Source organism: Bos mutus, chromosome 26, assembly GCF_027580195.1.
Source record: "Bos mutus isolate GX-2022 chromosome 26, NWIPB_WYAK_1.1, whole genome shotgun sequence".
Classification (NCBI taxonomy): Eukaryota; Metazoa; Chordata; class Mammalia; order Artiodactyla; family Bovidae; genus Bos; species Bos mutus.
In genome coordinates this window covers 42,307,389-42,324,230 of record NC_091642.1, presented here as the reverse complement: position 1 = coordinate 42,324,230, position 16,842 = coordinate 42,307,389, and the positions used below count along the sequence as shown (strand labels likewise).

The 16,842-nt window shown below is 42.5% G+C and overlaps 1 protein-coding gene across 31 annotated transcripts in view; it reads right to left on the bottom strand.

The window, feature by feature from the left end:
* The window catches only part of SGMS1 (sphingomyelin synthase 1), a 323,691-nt gene that overhangs the window by 273,108 nt on the left and 33,741 nt on the right, over positions 1 to 16,842 (bottom strand). For 28 of the 31 annotated variants that reach the window (XM_070363738.1, XM_070363729.1, XM_070363734.1 and 25 more), the window contains one exon: positions 15,296 to 15,390. The gene's annotated coding sequence lies outside the window, so the exon portion shown is untranslated. Of the gene's footprint in view, positions 1 to 8,433; positions 8,601 to 15,295; positions 15,391 to 16,842 lie in introns of those variants that run through there. The other 3 variants (XM_070363746.1, XM_070363751.1, XM_070363755.1) reach the window with 1 other exon arrangement.

Below are 16,842 nucleotides of genomic sequence, written 5' to 3'. Positions count from 1 at the left end.
TTAAGAGAACATGGGGAACATTAAGAAAGGCAAGAGCTGAAAAGTCAGAAGAATAAGAACTGAGAAAAACAAATTCAAATCTGGATGCAATTAAAACAAAACCAGACATCTTTTCCACTTCCCCAAGGTGAGCACTGCTGCATCCAGAAGCAGGGCACCCAGGAGGGCCGCTGCACAGCACCCAGCATGCCACAGCAGTTGGGCATAAGTACAGCACAGTAAGGGCTGCTCTGGGGGCTCAGACGATAAAGAATCTTGAGCATAACTACAGCACAGTAAGGGCTGCCCTGGGGGCTCAGACGGGAAAGAGCCTGCCTGCAATGCAGGAGACCCTGGGGTCGATCCCTGGGTTGGGAAGATCCCCTGGAGAAGGGAATGGCTACCTACTCCAGTATTCTTGCCTGGAGAATTCCATGGACAGAGGAACCTGGTGAGCTAGAGTCCATGGGGTGGCAAAGAGTCGGAAATAACTGAGCAACTAAAACTCCACTTTTCACAGCATATATTATACTATGATAACGAGTCTGAGCAAACTCCAGGAGACGGTGAAGGACAGGGACACCTGGTGTGCTATGGTCCATGGGGTCTCAAAGACCCAGACACGACTTAGGGACTGAACGACAACAATGATAATAGCATTCTCTGTTTATTTAGCACATACATGCCACGTACTGCTATGTGTGAATACAGTACACATGACCATGTGCACATACATAACATAGATACAAAAATCTATATATTCACACAGAAAACATATTTTACATATTTAACATTAAATATATTAATATATTTACAATTAATACTAAATATGTATGTAAAATCTCATTGAATCCTTAAAATAACCTTGAAGCAAACAACATCCCCATCTTAAAAGATGAGAAAACCGGGATTAGGAAGGTTAGGTAACGTTCCCAGGGGCACAGGCAAGACGTTAGGATACACACGCAGATAAGTTTTATCTAATTCAAAACCTGGGCTCTTACACACCATATCATCAAAGAAGGTTCCAACAGTAACCCCACCAACACAACCACCTAACCTGGATCAGCCCCAGTTTCTGATCGGAGATACCCCACAGAAAGGTGGGTGATAGACGAGCTGAAGCAGCTCACCCTGCAGATGAGACCCAATTTCTTTCAACAGAAGCACAGCCAGTTCATCCTCGTCATGGACCCAACAGTAAATCTCTCAAACAAGTTTATAACCGTGGCCTCCACAAAAGGCATCAAATCTGGGTCTCGCATGAAAAGCCAGCAACCTCGGAAACCCCTCACCAAGTACCTGATCTCAGAGCCTCTTTAGACACCCTTGACTCCTCAGTCCTCCCAGCGGCCTCTACGCTGTAGCTGGAGGAACACACTCCCTTCAGCAAAACAGCCATAAATGCCACTCTTTCATCTCATCCTCCTGCAGGAGCTGGGGGAGTCCCACAATGGATAGAATATTTCATTCACACTCTGTCTGAAGAACAATTTTTCCCATAGAGAAACTGGGTAGTTAAAATTCTCAACCAGATGAGGTTGAGAATAGGCCCCAGATGAGGGCCTATTCATCCAATCTCAAGTCACAAATAACAAAACTATAGTCCATCTCATAATTTTTTTCAATCCCAAAATTATTTCTCTCATAAATTTAACCCTTCATTTCTTTTTTCCACTTTATTTTTTTAACTGAAGTATGTTTGCTTTATAGAATTTTGCGAATTTCTGTCATACATCAACAAGAATCAGCCATAGGTACACTCATGTCCCCTCCCTCCCAAGCCTCCCTTTTTGATATTATACATCACACTATAATGTATGTATGTAATCAACCTCTGCCAACAGAAGTTTGTTGAAGAATACAAACCATAACTATCACATACTAAGTGCCAACATCATGTTGGCGACAGAACAGAATTTTAATAATAAAATGCCACAGGGGATATAATAGAAATCACTTGGAAGCTACACATATTTGGTTCTTCCTTGATTCTTTATTCAGGAATCTATAAATACTGCACAGAGCTGGGATTTTAAGCCCTGGGAGTGGAATAGCTCTAGCAAGATCAGAAACTGGCAGTTTCTGCAAAGAACATAGTTCTCCTTTTAATTAAAAAAAAAAAAAAAGGTTTGTTTTCCATTGCTGACCCTCAGAATGTAGAAAATAGAAAACCCAGGCTGCCTCAATTAAGCTGAGAGGAAGCAAGGAAATATTCTGCTCATGCCTAGGGTAGAGCTTAAAAGTGGAAATGTGACAGAGGCAGCAATGCTGATAATCAACAAAGATGACAACACTCATAGAACACAGGCTGGACACTGATCGGCTAACCTGTCATCACTTGCAAGTCTCCCTCTTGCACTAAGAACTTTAGCCTCTGCCTGTGAATAAAAGATACAGTGCCAGGAGGTCATGCTGCTCCAGTATATATTAAGGGGCAAGGAGACAGACGTATATACAGAGAGAGAAGTAGCTAGTTTAACAAAACGGGTCCCTTCCTAACTGACAAGAATTCATAATTTATTTCTATTCGCTTGTTTAAAAAAACACAGCAACCAACCAGGCATCTCTACCATACTGTGCTCCTTTTAATTTTAATTCAGCCTCAAGACAATAACTAAAATTACCCCTAGATTGTCAGTAGCTTTAATAATAAGAGTAACGGACTGCCTAAACTTAGGAAACATATGAATCTGATTTCCCCAAAGGTTTGTAGAGTAATAAAAGGCCAATGCTTTTAAGTAGAAAGCAATTTCTCGGTTTTGCACACAGCCCAGCACGAAAAGAAGGCTCTTGGGCAAGCTTCCACAGCAATCAGCATGGAAGCAGAGATGTTTTCTTTTCCTTTCCCAGTGGTGAAGTTAGAGCTATTGAAGAGCTGCTGTGTGCCGAGCTGCAAGTCTTCTGAAAGGAACTGTTATCTAATCACCACCAGGCCAGGCACTACCATCTCAGTTATCACCGGGTGACCAAGCCATTCCTCTGAGGGGCTGTGTTCCAATGAGCAGGAAGCAAGCATGGGTATTTGACACAGGACACACCCAACACTCAGGGAGGAGAGAAAGCCACTGAACCTATCACCACAAGGGGCACAACAGGAAATAACCCAGGAACCCAGGGTCAGTTAGTTCGCTTATATTAAAAGAACCACACCACACTCCCCAAAACCGCTTAATTTTAGCAGAGACCTGCTCTCAGAATAAAGGCTAGTTTTTCACCTACTCTCTGATGATCTGAGTTTGAATGCTTTGTTGAAGCATCAAACACAAACGCTGCCTCACTCTCCATGCTGTATTTGCGTCCCATCTCTCTGGCCTGCGGCAGTGCCCTTTGTGGGTGGTCAAGGACAAACGGCATTAAAGCCTGTTATTGGGCTTTTCATGTAAGAAGGCTTAATGTGTCAGCTGCATTTTAATCTCAGGATTAGGCGCTTACCCTCGGAAAATTCCTTTTAGAAACATCAATAAGGATTTTTTTTTTTAAGGATTGTTTTTTTATCTTAAAGCCCAATGATGTATAAATTTATTGGTATTTTACATCTGAAATAAAAACCTTTAACCAAGAAAATGAGGCAGCTGCTGCAATGTTAACAAGAAAGCCAAGATCTCTACTGAGGCAATCTAAATATATATCATGCCTTAAAAATAAAAGAACACCAGCTAAGACTCACCGCTGCAGGTATGTGTCTGACCAAATAACCAATGCTACAAATCCTGCCCTGTATTTTTCTTAAGACTTTCCATACTGACTTCTGGTTAAATACAGTGGACAGACACACATATTTAGTTCCTCTCTCTCCTAAACCCCCAGTACAAACATTTATTGCTTTTTGAAGGTATAAATCCACAAGGACAGAGAAAACAAGAGAGATTTAAATTTTAAACTTTTTAAAGTTGGGAATCAATTGGATAATGGCAACTGATTTTGCAGACCCAAAGAAGCCATATCTTCCAATGTGTGAAACCCCATTCTTACACATGGGTTTCCCCGTGGCTCAGCCAGTAAAGAATCCACTGGCAACGCACAAGACACAGGAGACATGGGTTCGATCCCCCGGGGAAGGAAATGGCTACCCGCTCTAGTAGTTTTGCCCAAGAAATCCCATGAACAGGGGAGCCTGGAGAGCTAGTCCATTGGGTTGCAAAGAGTCAGACACGACTGAGTAACTGAGCATGAATGAAAGAATTCTTAACCGTGAACTTACACTCGAGAGTCACCAGGAACCGAGAGAAAGGAACTAACGTGAAAGGCAGAAACAAACAGGGGGAAAAAAGTAATTTGACACAAATGAGGCACGCGCACACACACACACAAAAAAAACTTTAAAAAAGAAAAAAACAAAGTATAATTAATCTCCTAAGAGAACTAAGAGAATAGCTAAGAGAAGAATGAGTAACAGTCACTCAGTCATGTCCGACTCTTTATGACCCCATGGACTATAGCCTGCCAGGTTCTTCTGTCTATGGAATTCTCCAGGCAAGAATACTGGATGGTGTTGCCATTAAGACTCTATAAAATAGAAGCATCAGAGAACAAACCAAAAAAAAAAAAAGAGCTGTCAGAAAACAAAAACATAACAAACAGAAAAAATTTAATAGGCTAGAAAGTAAAGTTAAGGAAATATTTTAAGACAACATCTTAGAAACAGAGGTGGGGAAGAGAAAAGATCACAGCACAGGACAAGTCAACATCTAACAGGAATTCTAGAAGGGAAGAATGGAGAAAATAGAGGGGGACGTCAATAACGACAGACTTCAAGAAAATTCCTAAAGTGAAAGAGGTGAGTTTCCAGCCTGAAAATGCCTATTGGGATCTCAGCACAATAAACAAAAACAGACCCTCCCCACCGAGGAATATTATATGACATTTCAGAACACTGACGATAAAGAGAAGAACTAGAAGTCCAAGAGAAAAAGTCAGAAAGATTGGTCACCTGCCCAGGACTGGGACTTAGGCTGTCTTAGACCTCTCGCCACTAACACTGGAAGTCAGAAGGTAATGAGACGTGCCTCACTATTCTGAGGTTCAGAGGCTTCCAGTCTGGACGTCTCGCCAGCCAGTGCGTGAGCACGCATGCTAAGTCACTGCAGTCCTGTCCAACTCTGCAGCTCTGTGGACCGTAGTCCACCAGGCTCCTGGGTCCATGGATTCTCCATGCAAGAATACTGGAGTGAGTTGCCATGTCCTCCTCCAGGGGATCTTCTTGATCCAGGAATCGAACCCGCATCTCTTATGTCTCTTGCATTGGCAGGTGGACAGCAGCCAGTCTGTATATTAAATATAAATGTGATGTTCTCAGACCTAAAACAACTCACAGATTTACCTCCTGTGTAACCTGTTTGGAAGATTTAAAGCATGTGGTTTGCAAAAATAAGGGAATAAACCAAGAAAGAAGAGAATATGGAGTGAGAAAAACAGGGCAGCCCAAACAGAAGATAAGAGAAATCCCCAGAATGCTGTTGAAGGAAAAGTCCATATCAAGGCATGGTGCACAACAGGCCTGGAGAGGAAGCAGTCTAGACGGGGGCAGGGCCTAAGACTTCAGGCGAGAAAGTGTCAATAAGATAAAGTTGATAAAATACCTAAGATATTGGGAAGAGATTCACATGGAAGGCTCTTTGAGGCTAACTTAGTGAGAAGTGCACAAAAATTTTAAAAACAAGACAATTATTAAATCCAAGAAAAAAGTGTGTGCAGGAAAGTTAAGGTAATCGGCATATCTGTGAATGCTGTTTACACAGTAGAAGATAACACCAAATAAACTGGGGGTGAGGGAGGAGCAAGAACACAAAGGGGTAAGAGGTCTTGCACAGATCCTTTAAAAATCAAGCTTGTGTAACTTTAATAAAACAAAAGCTAAACTTTAAAAATCTGGAGAAGGAAATAGCAACCCACTCCAGCAGCAGCAGCAGCAGCAGCAGCAGCCAGTTTCTTGTCTGGGAAATCCCAGGGACAGAGGAGCCTGATGAGCTACAGTCCACTGGGTTGCAAAGGAGTTGGACATGACAGAGCAACTAAAAACAATAAAACGTTTCAAAAAGACATCTAATATTTCATTAGAGACATTAATATTTCATTAGTACACCACCTGACAGCTTATAAAGTACTTTCACAGATGTCTAATCATTTAACTTTTACCAAACTCTGCAAGTTAGGTTACCTCCTTTATGGAGAGAACAGAACCACCACAAGGAAGTTAAGCAACTTGATGACAGTGACTCAGAATAACAGGGGCAGAGGCAGAACTGGGCAGAGGGCGGCATGCAGAGGGTGTATTTGAGAGTCACAGTAGGAGCGACTGAACAACAAATGAACTGTACATTCAACAAAGATTACGCTGGTGAAGTTTATGTTTTTTATAACTTAAGGAAAAGAACTATACAGACAGCTCGTCAAAACATTGATGGCTAGACATCACCCCTAGAATTTCAACTCAGTAGGTGTGGGTGGGACCTAAGAAGTTCTACGAAGAAGTGACCAGATGATGCTGATGTTACTGCTCTGGGGACAAAATTTTAAGAACCACTGCTCAGGTTCAAAGGTTCTCAGTCCTGAGTGCGCAGCACTTTCACCAAGACCCCAGACCAAGTAAATAAAAACACGAGGGCAGGAAGTGGGAGAATACCTGGACACGGAGGGTTCTGACAGCCTTAAGGGCGATTCCAATATGCAGGCATTTTGAGAGCCCCTGCCTGGATGCCAATACGCGGTGTAGCATATGTGAGCCCTGCAAGGAGGCCTGGGCTACTCAGCCACATCCTGGCTGTGCCTCCATTTCATCATCTATAAAATAATAGTTATGGAGTTGTTGAGACTGTTAAACAGAATAATCAGCAAAAGAACTCAGGGCAGTACCCATCACACAGTGAACAATAACGGTATTACTTTTGTTGTTGACTTATAGGAAACAAGGTTGCCCCTGATTTTTCAGCTATGAAATGGGTCAGGTTAAAGACAATGAACAATCTATTAGTATTCAATCCCAGGCCACTAAGCAAGACAAAAAGCTCCCAAGGACCTAAGAACAAAGTAAGGGGGATTAAATCTAAGAACTTTGTATGATTCCCACAAGCATTTGGCAAACCAAGGGTCATTTCTATAGAATTACTAGTTAATCCCTTTACTCTCTGAATAGGTGGTGTTATCTGGAGTATAATGGTAAAAAGCAGGTGTTAGAATCAATACTCAAACACCACCCCTTATTAAAGAAACAACATAATGCAGTGAGTTCACACAGAAGGTGATGCAGGACTCAGAAGAAACTCCTGGAGACGCCTACATGGTAAACGCGTTCTTGTCAAAAGAAACTGAAAATGAAGACAAGGGCACAGTTCAAAGAGGTCTGTTCATTCAAGAAGTATCTGAGTGCCTCCCACACACCAGGCACAACGACGGCGGGGGAGGACACGTCACTCACTGCAGGGCAGAGTCTGTCTTGCAGGGAGGTCTGCCCATGTGGATCTGCCCAGAAAGCAAGCTTTGGGAATGCTGAATCGCACCCTTTTTCCTCAAAAGCACTGTAGGGAGAGGAAAACTTATGGTTTCTGCTCATTTCTTTCTTGCATGTGAAGCTGCATATTGGGGGGAGGGTGGGTCGGTTATAGGTCATCCACAGTGACACAGTGTCTTGAGTCCACAGTCAGTACAAAGAAATCACTGTCTATATCCTCAGAAAGCAACATGACCCTCCAGTGTCTGGGTCATGCCAAAGCTGAGTCCCCAGGGCAAGCCTCCTGCATTAAGTCATTTGAGTAATTTCCCCACAAAACCTCACTATTAAGGGAATGCATTCTTAATGAAGAAAATGGTTTCTTTTTCTAGACAGAAATGGTTAAAAGCCTTGGAAGTATTCTAGGGGTGGTCGGAGCCTCTCTGTCAGAAGTTACATCCTCACACCATACTGATGGGTTCAAATCACCTCCCAACCACCCAAGTCTTGGTTTTCTCTAAAGCTCAGAATTATATGCTCTCGTGTGCTCAGTCATGTCTGACTCCTTTGTGACTCCACGGACTGTAGCCCGCCAGGCTCCTCTGTCCGTGGGATTTCCCAGGCAAGAATACTGGAGTGGGTTGCCATTTCCTCCTCCAGGGAATCTTCCTGACCCAGAGACTGAACCTGTGTCCCCTCGTCTCCTGCATTTGCAGGAGGATTCATTACCACTGAGCCACCTGGGAAGCTCAAAAGCTTAGAATTACTGGATCTGATTAAGCAATCAGCAAACATCTCCCAAATGAGTGCCAACTCTGGATACGGCTAATTGTGCCAAGCTTGTGCCCACCAGAAAGAAACAATGCCAGTACGAATGTTCCTCCCAGCAATGTCCCCTAAATATCCCTGGGGACACTCTATACCTGAGAAGCTAAAGATCGGCTTGCAAATCGAATATGTAACACCGCCCTGCTTGTACATGTAGATACTTCCAAACAGCAGGCTTACTTTGCAGAAGTTCTTACCTCACTGCCTCTTTGATTTATTATTAATCCAAGTGCGCCACAGTCATTACACAAAGGTGACACTGCAGATCAGGAAGCAGCCAGGATATGTGGCTGCTGTTGGTGCTTCCCTCACAGGCCATGTGACTCTGGACTTCTGCAAGCACACCCGTCAGTCTGCTGGCACGTTTGTCTCAAAGATCAACAACAAAAACAAGAGAGAGGGGCTAGCCTGCGTCGGGTAATATTCTAAATGCCCCACAAATACCCCTTAATTTAATCCTTCCCAGAACCCTATAAGGTGGATACGTTTACTCCACACTGCACAGTTGAAAAGACTAGGGCAAAGAGAGGTTAAGTATTTGTCAAAATCTTATGTGGCTAATAATTGACCCCATGCAGTCTGGCCCCAGGATCCATGTTCTTAATCATTTCTTTATCCTGCTTCCCTTACACTTCTTTCAGGTCAAACAAGAGAATACACCCATATATTTATGGCTGATTCATGTTGTTGTATATGTGGCAGAAGCCAACACAGCACTGTAAAGCAAGTATCCTCCAATTAAAAAAAAATTTTAAAACAGAATATAAAGCAAACCATAAAAAGATACAATTATTATTATTACTATTACTATTATTATTTTGCCTCCCAGCATCCACTGATCCTCCCTGATTTCTGTAGTTCTGGTAATGACATTCTCCACTGTCATTAATGCTTCACCTTCAGCTGAAGAGGTGCTGATCTCAGACTCTAGGTGTGAAGCACATGACCTGGGCGATCCAATCAGGAGAGGCCAGTGTCCCTATCCGCAGGGACCGTCTAGTGCTAAGCAACCAGGCCAAGAGTATTGTCTCTGCAGTGTCTTATTGTCTCTGCCATGACGGAAATTTGAAGATGCTGGAGGTCCCACCTGTAGCCCAAGAACGTTCAGCCAAGAATGAGCCTCCCTCCTGACATTGTCTGGATCCCCAGTCTAGTGCTTCCTGAAGCCAGATTTATCTCAAGGCTTTCAACTGCCTGAACCAATTTTTTTTACTTAAGATAGTTTGAACTGGGTTTTCTGTTACTTGTAAAGAGAATCATCCTGATCTCTTTCTAAAACATGTTTCGTTCTATCAAGCTATATTCAGCACCACTTCAGTCCTTTCCTGCTCTGAAAATAAAACTTGAGAGACTGAGAAAGTAAATTTTAATTAGCTAGCCTTGACAAATTAAACACTCCTGAAGCTGGAGTTCCTGACAAAATAACTCCATATTATGTAGAACAGAAGATCCAGGGTTTGGTTTTTTTTTTTAATGCCATATTTCAAGTGACTTGGCTTATCATCAAATTTGTTTCATAAAAATTTATTTTTAACCAAAACAGTTAACCCTGGAGTTTTCAGCTCTGTAAGGAGAATAACTGTGATATTTCTTTCTTCTTGGTCTTCTGATTTTTCAGTTACCCCTAAATCCAAACCATTACAAAAAACTACTAAAATGAAGAACAGGGTTCATTTTTTAAAAACATTTTAAACACAACAGAAAGTTATGTATGGATATACATAATTTCTTCCTTGTAAAGAAGAGAAATGAAACCTTAGCCTTATTTATTGATTTTGGTAACAGAAGAAACCAGTATGGAGTTTTAATCACATTCATGAAATTATTCATTGCACCAGCTAACATTCCTTCCCTATAGTTCCTCAGACAAATTCTTATAATTAGATTTCAGAGGAAAGCACCATTGGGCACCCAAATCAGACGTGCTGCCCGACATCAGACGGCTCCTAAGACAACAAGGAAACACCGTCAGGACATTGTGCATTCTCTTTTGATCAGTTCAGTTCAGTCGGTCAGTCGTGTCCGACTCTGTGACCCGTGCACTGCAGCACGCCAGGCCTCCCTGTCCATTACCAACTCCTGGAGTTCACTCAAACTTAGTACACATAGCTAAATAACTATGTGTGACAGCTGGGTAACAGGTCAGTCACCTGTGCAAGTATCTGCCCATAAAACATATATGAGCATATATGAAAATGCTAATTCAGTGAAAATGATGTTAAAAACCAGATTCACATTCCTCAGGCTTCCTTGACAGTTCAGTTGGTAAAGAATCTGCCTGCAATGCAGGAGACCCTGGTCCGATTCCTGGGTCAGGAAGATCCCCTGGAGAAGGAACAGGCTACCCACTGCAGTATTCTTGGGCTTCCCTTGTGATTTAGCTGGTAAAGAATCCACTCACAATGCGGGAGACCTGGGTTCAATCCCTGGATTGGGAAGATGCCCTGGAGAAGGGAGTGGCTACCCACTCCAGTATTCTGGCCTGGAAAATTCCATGGACTATATAGTCCATGGGGTCTCAGAGTCGGACACGACTGAGTGACTTTCACTTTTCACATTTCTTGGAGAAAATTTTTAAGTATTTCTCTCTTTTCTATGTTCATTGCATCACCCTCCATGTGTGCTAAGTCGCTTTAGTCATGTCCAACTCTCTGTGACCCCATGGACCATAGACCACCAGGCTCCTCTGTCCATGGAATTCTCCAGGCAAGAATACTGGAATGTGTTGCCATGATCTCCTCCAGGGGATCTTCCCGACCCAGAGATCGAACCCAGGTCTCTTAAGTCTCCATGTTGGCAGGCATATTCTTTACCACTAGCACCACCTGCTCCTATTAAGAAGAGACAAATTTAACAGCCTCGAATAAACAAATAGATAAGCATACCAACAAAGATAGATTAATCTGTTTAACTACATTCTAAACTTTATTACCCTGTATGTGGTTCTTTCCTTTGAGGCTTATTTTTTATTATTATCATAACCTAAGACTGAAGGTTGACTTGGCTTGCTTTGGAGAGCTCTTCAAAGCACACAGCACTATCCAGACAGTCTGTTTTCAAACCATCTTTGTTACCACGTGTGAACAAGTAGGATCTTTAAACACACAATTGCTTATATGATGTCATACTACATATTTTTTTAAAATGGAGTTAACCATAAGTTTGGAGAAGGAAATGGCAACCCACTCCAGTGTTCTTGCCTGGAGAGTCCCAGGGACGGGGGAGCCTAGTGGGCTGCCGTCTATGGGGTCGCACAGAGTCGGACACGACTGAAGCGACTTAGCAGTAGCAACCATTAGTTTACATAGATTGGTTCATCAAATGTACAAAATTAGCAAAAATAGCCAACATATTAATTTAAAACTGAGGATTTAGTTAAGTGAAAAGTGAAAGTGAAGTCACTCAGTCGTGTCCAACTCTTTGCGACCCCATGGGCTATAGGCTACCAGGCTTCTCCATCCATGGGATTTTATTTCCATAATACACTTTTTTTTTCCCCCCCAAAAAAAGCACAATCCTACAATGGAATTTTAAATTCACAGGGGTTTCTGTAAAGTCCACAGGGGCCAGAATCATATCTATCACCATTTTACACCTGACATACAATAGGCACTCTGCAAATATATTGTATGTTGGATAAATAAATGAATCCATAAAGACATTAAAGGACTTCCCTGGTGGTCCAATGGTTAAGAATCCATCTTCCAATGCAAGGGACATGGGTTTGATCCCTGGTGGGGGAAGTAAGATTCCCACATGCCGTGGGGCAACTAGGCCCTCGAGCCACAAATAGAGAAGCCCCTGTGCAACTAGAGAAAGTCCACTCACGAGCCTGCGTGCCACAGTGAAGACCAGTGCAGCCAACATAAAAAATAAATAAATGAATAAAGACTACTTTACACCTCTGCACGCATGCCAAGTCGCTTCAGTCATGTCTGACTCTTTGCAGCTCTATGGACTGTAGCCCACCAGGCTCCTCTTGTCCACAGGATTCTTTAGGCAAGAATACTGAAATGGGTTGCCATTTCCTTCTCCAGGGAATCCTCCTGATCTAGGGCTCGAACCTATGTATGTCTCTTCTGTCTCCCGCGTTGGCAGGCGGGTTTTTTACGGCTAGTGCCACCTGGGAAGCCTAGAGAGGTTATTATTACTATGTCCTTGCTTTGATAAAGTAAAGAGAAAGTGGCAAACTTTTATGCAAAGGGCCAGACGGTAAACATTCTAGCCATTGTGGGCCATATGGTCACTGGTGCAGATATTCCAATCTCTCTCACAACTGTTCAATTCTGCTGTTGTAACACAAAAACAGTCATAGAGGATATATTCACAAAGGAGCCTGACTGTGCTGGTTCAAATAAAACTTTATCTATAAAAACAGAATTTGGCTAGAAAATCATTCAGATCGCATGAGAACCACTTTCTTATAGTGAACACTCTATTCTAAAGGCTGGACATTGGTGGACTTGCTAAATTCAGCAGACATGTTTTGTTGGGTCAAAAACTGGGCAGGACATATATAATCATTCCTCACAGCTCCATCCCTCCTTCCTGAGCAACCCTGCTCCCTACTAATTTCCATCATGTTACAAGCCAGTCCCATGCAAGCCTCTGAGTTTACATCCTAAACTTTATAGCACAACTGGTTTCCAGGAATGTGGCCCATATCCGTAACTGTGAATCCATAACCACAAGATAGGCTCCTCAAGAGCAAGCCCATGACTTTCATCTCTTCGCGCTTCATCTAATACCAAATATCAGCACCCAATGAACTTTAAATATGACTGATTGCCTAGTGTTTGATATAGTCAAACTATAGTGTTTGATATAGTTTGATATAGTCTCCTAGGAGGGGCTGCAGAAAAAGTTCTAATCGCTGACAAAAGAATGGACAAGACACATGCCAATGGAGACCAAAGAGAAAAGGGACGTGGTGAGTCACAGGAAAAATGACAGGACTCATCACAGGACTGAAACACCAATCCTTTCCAGCTTGTTTCCAGCAGATACAAGGCTCAACCTTGTATCTGCTCCCAGGATTTCTCCTTCACATCACAGCAAAGCTGGGCAGAGGTTGGACAACTCAGGACATCTCAATCATGACCACAGTGAGGATAAAACCTTGGTTAAAGCTTCAGAGTGCCTTCCCCCAATCACCAGCAACTAACTGAAGGAATAAACTGCTGAATTCACAAATGGAACGCTCTCCAGCAATGAAAATGATCCATCTACAACTAAATGCAACAATACGCAGGCATCTCTGTAATGCATTGTTGACTGAAGAAGGTTGGACACAGAAGAATATAATCTGCGTTGTATAATCATGTTATCTCTCTCTTTCTCTCTCTTTTCTCTCTCTCTCTCGCATGTGTGTGCGCACACACACACACAGAAACACACAAAGAAAAACAAGCAAAACTAATTTATGCTCTTAGAAGTCAAGAGAGTAATTCCCCACCGAGTAGGTCGTGTCCAGTATCGAGCGTCGAGAGGAGGCGTGAGGCGGCGGTAAAAATGCTGCTTCTTGGTCTGCCTCCTGGTAACATAACTGAGCTTAGTTTGGAAGCTGCATTGAACTATACACTTACATCATGCATATTTTCTTACATATATGGTCTATTTCAATAAAAAGTTTAAAAAATAAAATAAAAACATTCCACCACTTGGAAGTGGTCCAGAGAGCCGTATGAAGGCCCCACACAGAGCCCCATAAGGCTCTTGCCTCATATAGAGCCCCAACCTTCCTTTTCATCATCTCAAAGCATAACCAGACAGTGAGAAAGCCAACTAGGTCATTCTGAGATATCTGTAATTCCAGGCTAAGCTCCTTCAAAATGTTAGTGCCCTTCAGAAACTTTACTGCTATCACTAACTTTCTGTTCTAAATGAGAAGTGAGAATATTAAAAAGGACTCCACCGCTCTAAGTGGCTCACTTAAATATACTTCTTTTAAAATAATGCTCTGAATAGTTAACTCCAGTTCATAAACTTCTATGAAGAAATGCTTCAATACTCAGGGACTACTTGAAGAAGATACCATAAATGAAACGTAACTGAGATTAGAATGTAGAATAGCCAACAGCCACCTTGCAAGAATTACATAGAATTGTAATGAACAGTTGTGTAACTGGCCTCGATATAACTGTAATCAGAACAGAACACACATCTCTAAGAATGCATGTAAAGTTTCAATGCAGGTAGTCAAATTACAGGGCTGGGAATCATTCTGACTCTTTCTAACGTTGATTTTACTATACTAACCTCAACTAGTACCTCAATGGCATTACCGACTCGATGGGCATGAGTTTGAGCAGGCTCTGGGAGTTGGTGATGGACAGGGAAGTCTGGCGTGCTGCAGTCCATGGGGTTGCAAAGAGTCGGAGACAACTGAGCGACTGAACTGAAACTCAACTAGACATCACTACTCATGTTCTTTTCATATTCTCCTGTAAGTTTCGGTTTAGAAAAATCAGTTAAGACCTTTGATCACATTAGATCACAGAGACTGGTCTACGTGTGAAGGCTGATTAGGAAGGAGGAAGAGCAGTAATCCGATCACCTGACCTAAGAACAAACATCAGCCACAGTGGGGCAGACCGGCACATTACCAGGAACAGAGAAAGTACAGGAATTCTCTGCTACACAGGGCACATGCAGAGTGCAAATTCCAATTCTTTATATTCAGATGTTTTTCATACCAAACAAATTCATATTACAGGTCTGTGTATTTAGCAAATCACTGCCTAAATGTAATCATACTTAACTAAATGATTCTGCCATAGAGTTTATGCATGTTCTAAAATGCCTCTCAGGAGAGAATATCCTTATTTTTAGGAACTGTATCCCCAAGAATCGAGGATAAAAACATCATGATCTCTTAAACTTACTTTCACATGTTTCAGCAGGAAAATGTGGAAAGCTGAACACACACACAATATGGCAAAATGCTAACAAATGTTAAATGTAGGTAGTGGACACACAGAAACTTGCTGCTCATCCTTTAACTCTTCAGTAAGTTTGAAAATTTTTGTAATAAAAAGACACATGGAAATCCTTACTCACCTTTCAAGTGGATGGCCCTCTTCTTTCCTCTAATCAAAAGCGAATGGATGAATATGCCCAGAGGCACACTTAGGGATGTTCATGCTGTCCTCACCCTGCAAGAAGAAGCAAAACAGCATGTTACCATCAATGATCTTTATTAAGTTAATGCTATTTCGGTTGACACAATGTTCTTAATCTGTGTCCAGCCTGTAGATTAAAATACTGTTGTAATTATGTTTTAGGCAAGGAGAAAAGTGAAAGCAGAAAAAATCGATCCCATCGCATATTGAATGCAGGGAACAACCACTGGCCTCACCCACTCAAGGAACTTCTGGAACAAAGGAATTCCTCAGTAAATTTCTTTTAATTCACATAAATTTCAGGGCAGTGATGTAGCCCAAACTCCACTGGAACAAAAACTGAGGCTTTATTAAGGACCTGAACTTGACTCTGACTTGGTATTCTGAGGCTACACTTGGAAGGCACTTACTTACCTCGCAGAACCACACGAGACCTGCTGCACCTCCAGGCAACGCCCCTCCCAGCAAAGGCATCCAGGGCCGGTCTATTACTACAGGCTACCACACACGCTCCCTCGACCACTGCGCTCCCTGGGCACAGTGACCCAGGGGCCTGCCGGTCACAGACCTGATGCCTCCACCACGCCTCACATTATCTGTTACATTTGATCTTGCCACAGCCCTGTGAGGCAAGGGGTGTTTACTGAATGCATTTTCCAGAGAAGGCACATAAGTGTCGGAGATGGTACACGGCATTCAACTAGAAAACACCAGACGTGAAACTGCTACTTGGACCTTCTGACCCCAAGCTCGGGGCTTATCTCACTATACAGGCTGTCCCCACCTTCCCCAGTCTACCCCTCAACACAGCAGCACCCTGAAAACCAACCTCAGTGCCAAATGACCAAACAACACAGCCACATGTCATTGTGGGGGGTGGGGGGTGGGGAAGAGGGAGTGGGATGGATGGAGGGCACACACACCCTAAGAGTATCTACTAATAATCATTCTTAATAGTATCATGAATATTGTACTCATGATTACCAATTACTATAATTACTATCAGTAATTATACTTCCCTTTGAAACACAATAACCTTTCATGTATTTTTGACATTTATACATATACATATATATATATATATATATTTTCATTTTTCTCCCTTCTTTTTCAAGACGGCACACTATTGGCCAAAGGAAGTAAAACAAGCCTCACATGGCACCCCAGGTAATTTTCACCTCTGCCACAACAATAGACAATTACCACTCGCTGTTGAGGATTTTTCCATTCATTTTTTTATAAAAGGCAAAATATAGTAAAATACAACAGCACAGACACCGACTGTTCTGCCAATAAAGATGGAAGCAGTATCAAAACTACTGCTGGGGAGAAGGGAGTAGCCCTCCCTGACAGCCTCAAGTGGCCCTTCATCTGCTGGTCACCAAAATGCTGGAGGCAATACACAAAGGTTTAGAGGTCACGAGGTCTGCCATGTGACGGTGCTGGTGTACAAAAGTCAAGGACCCCCTCCCCTGGATTTCAGTC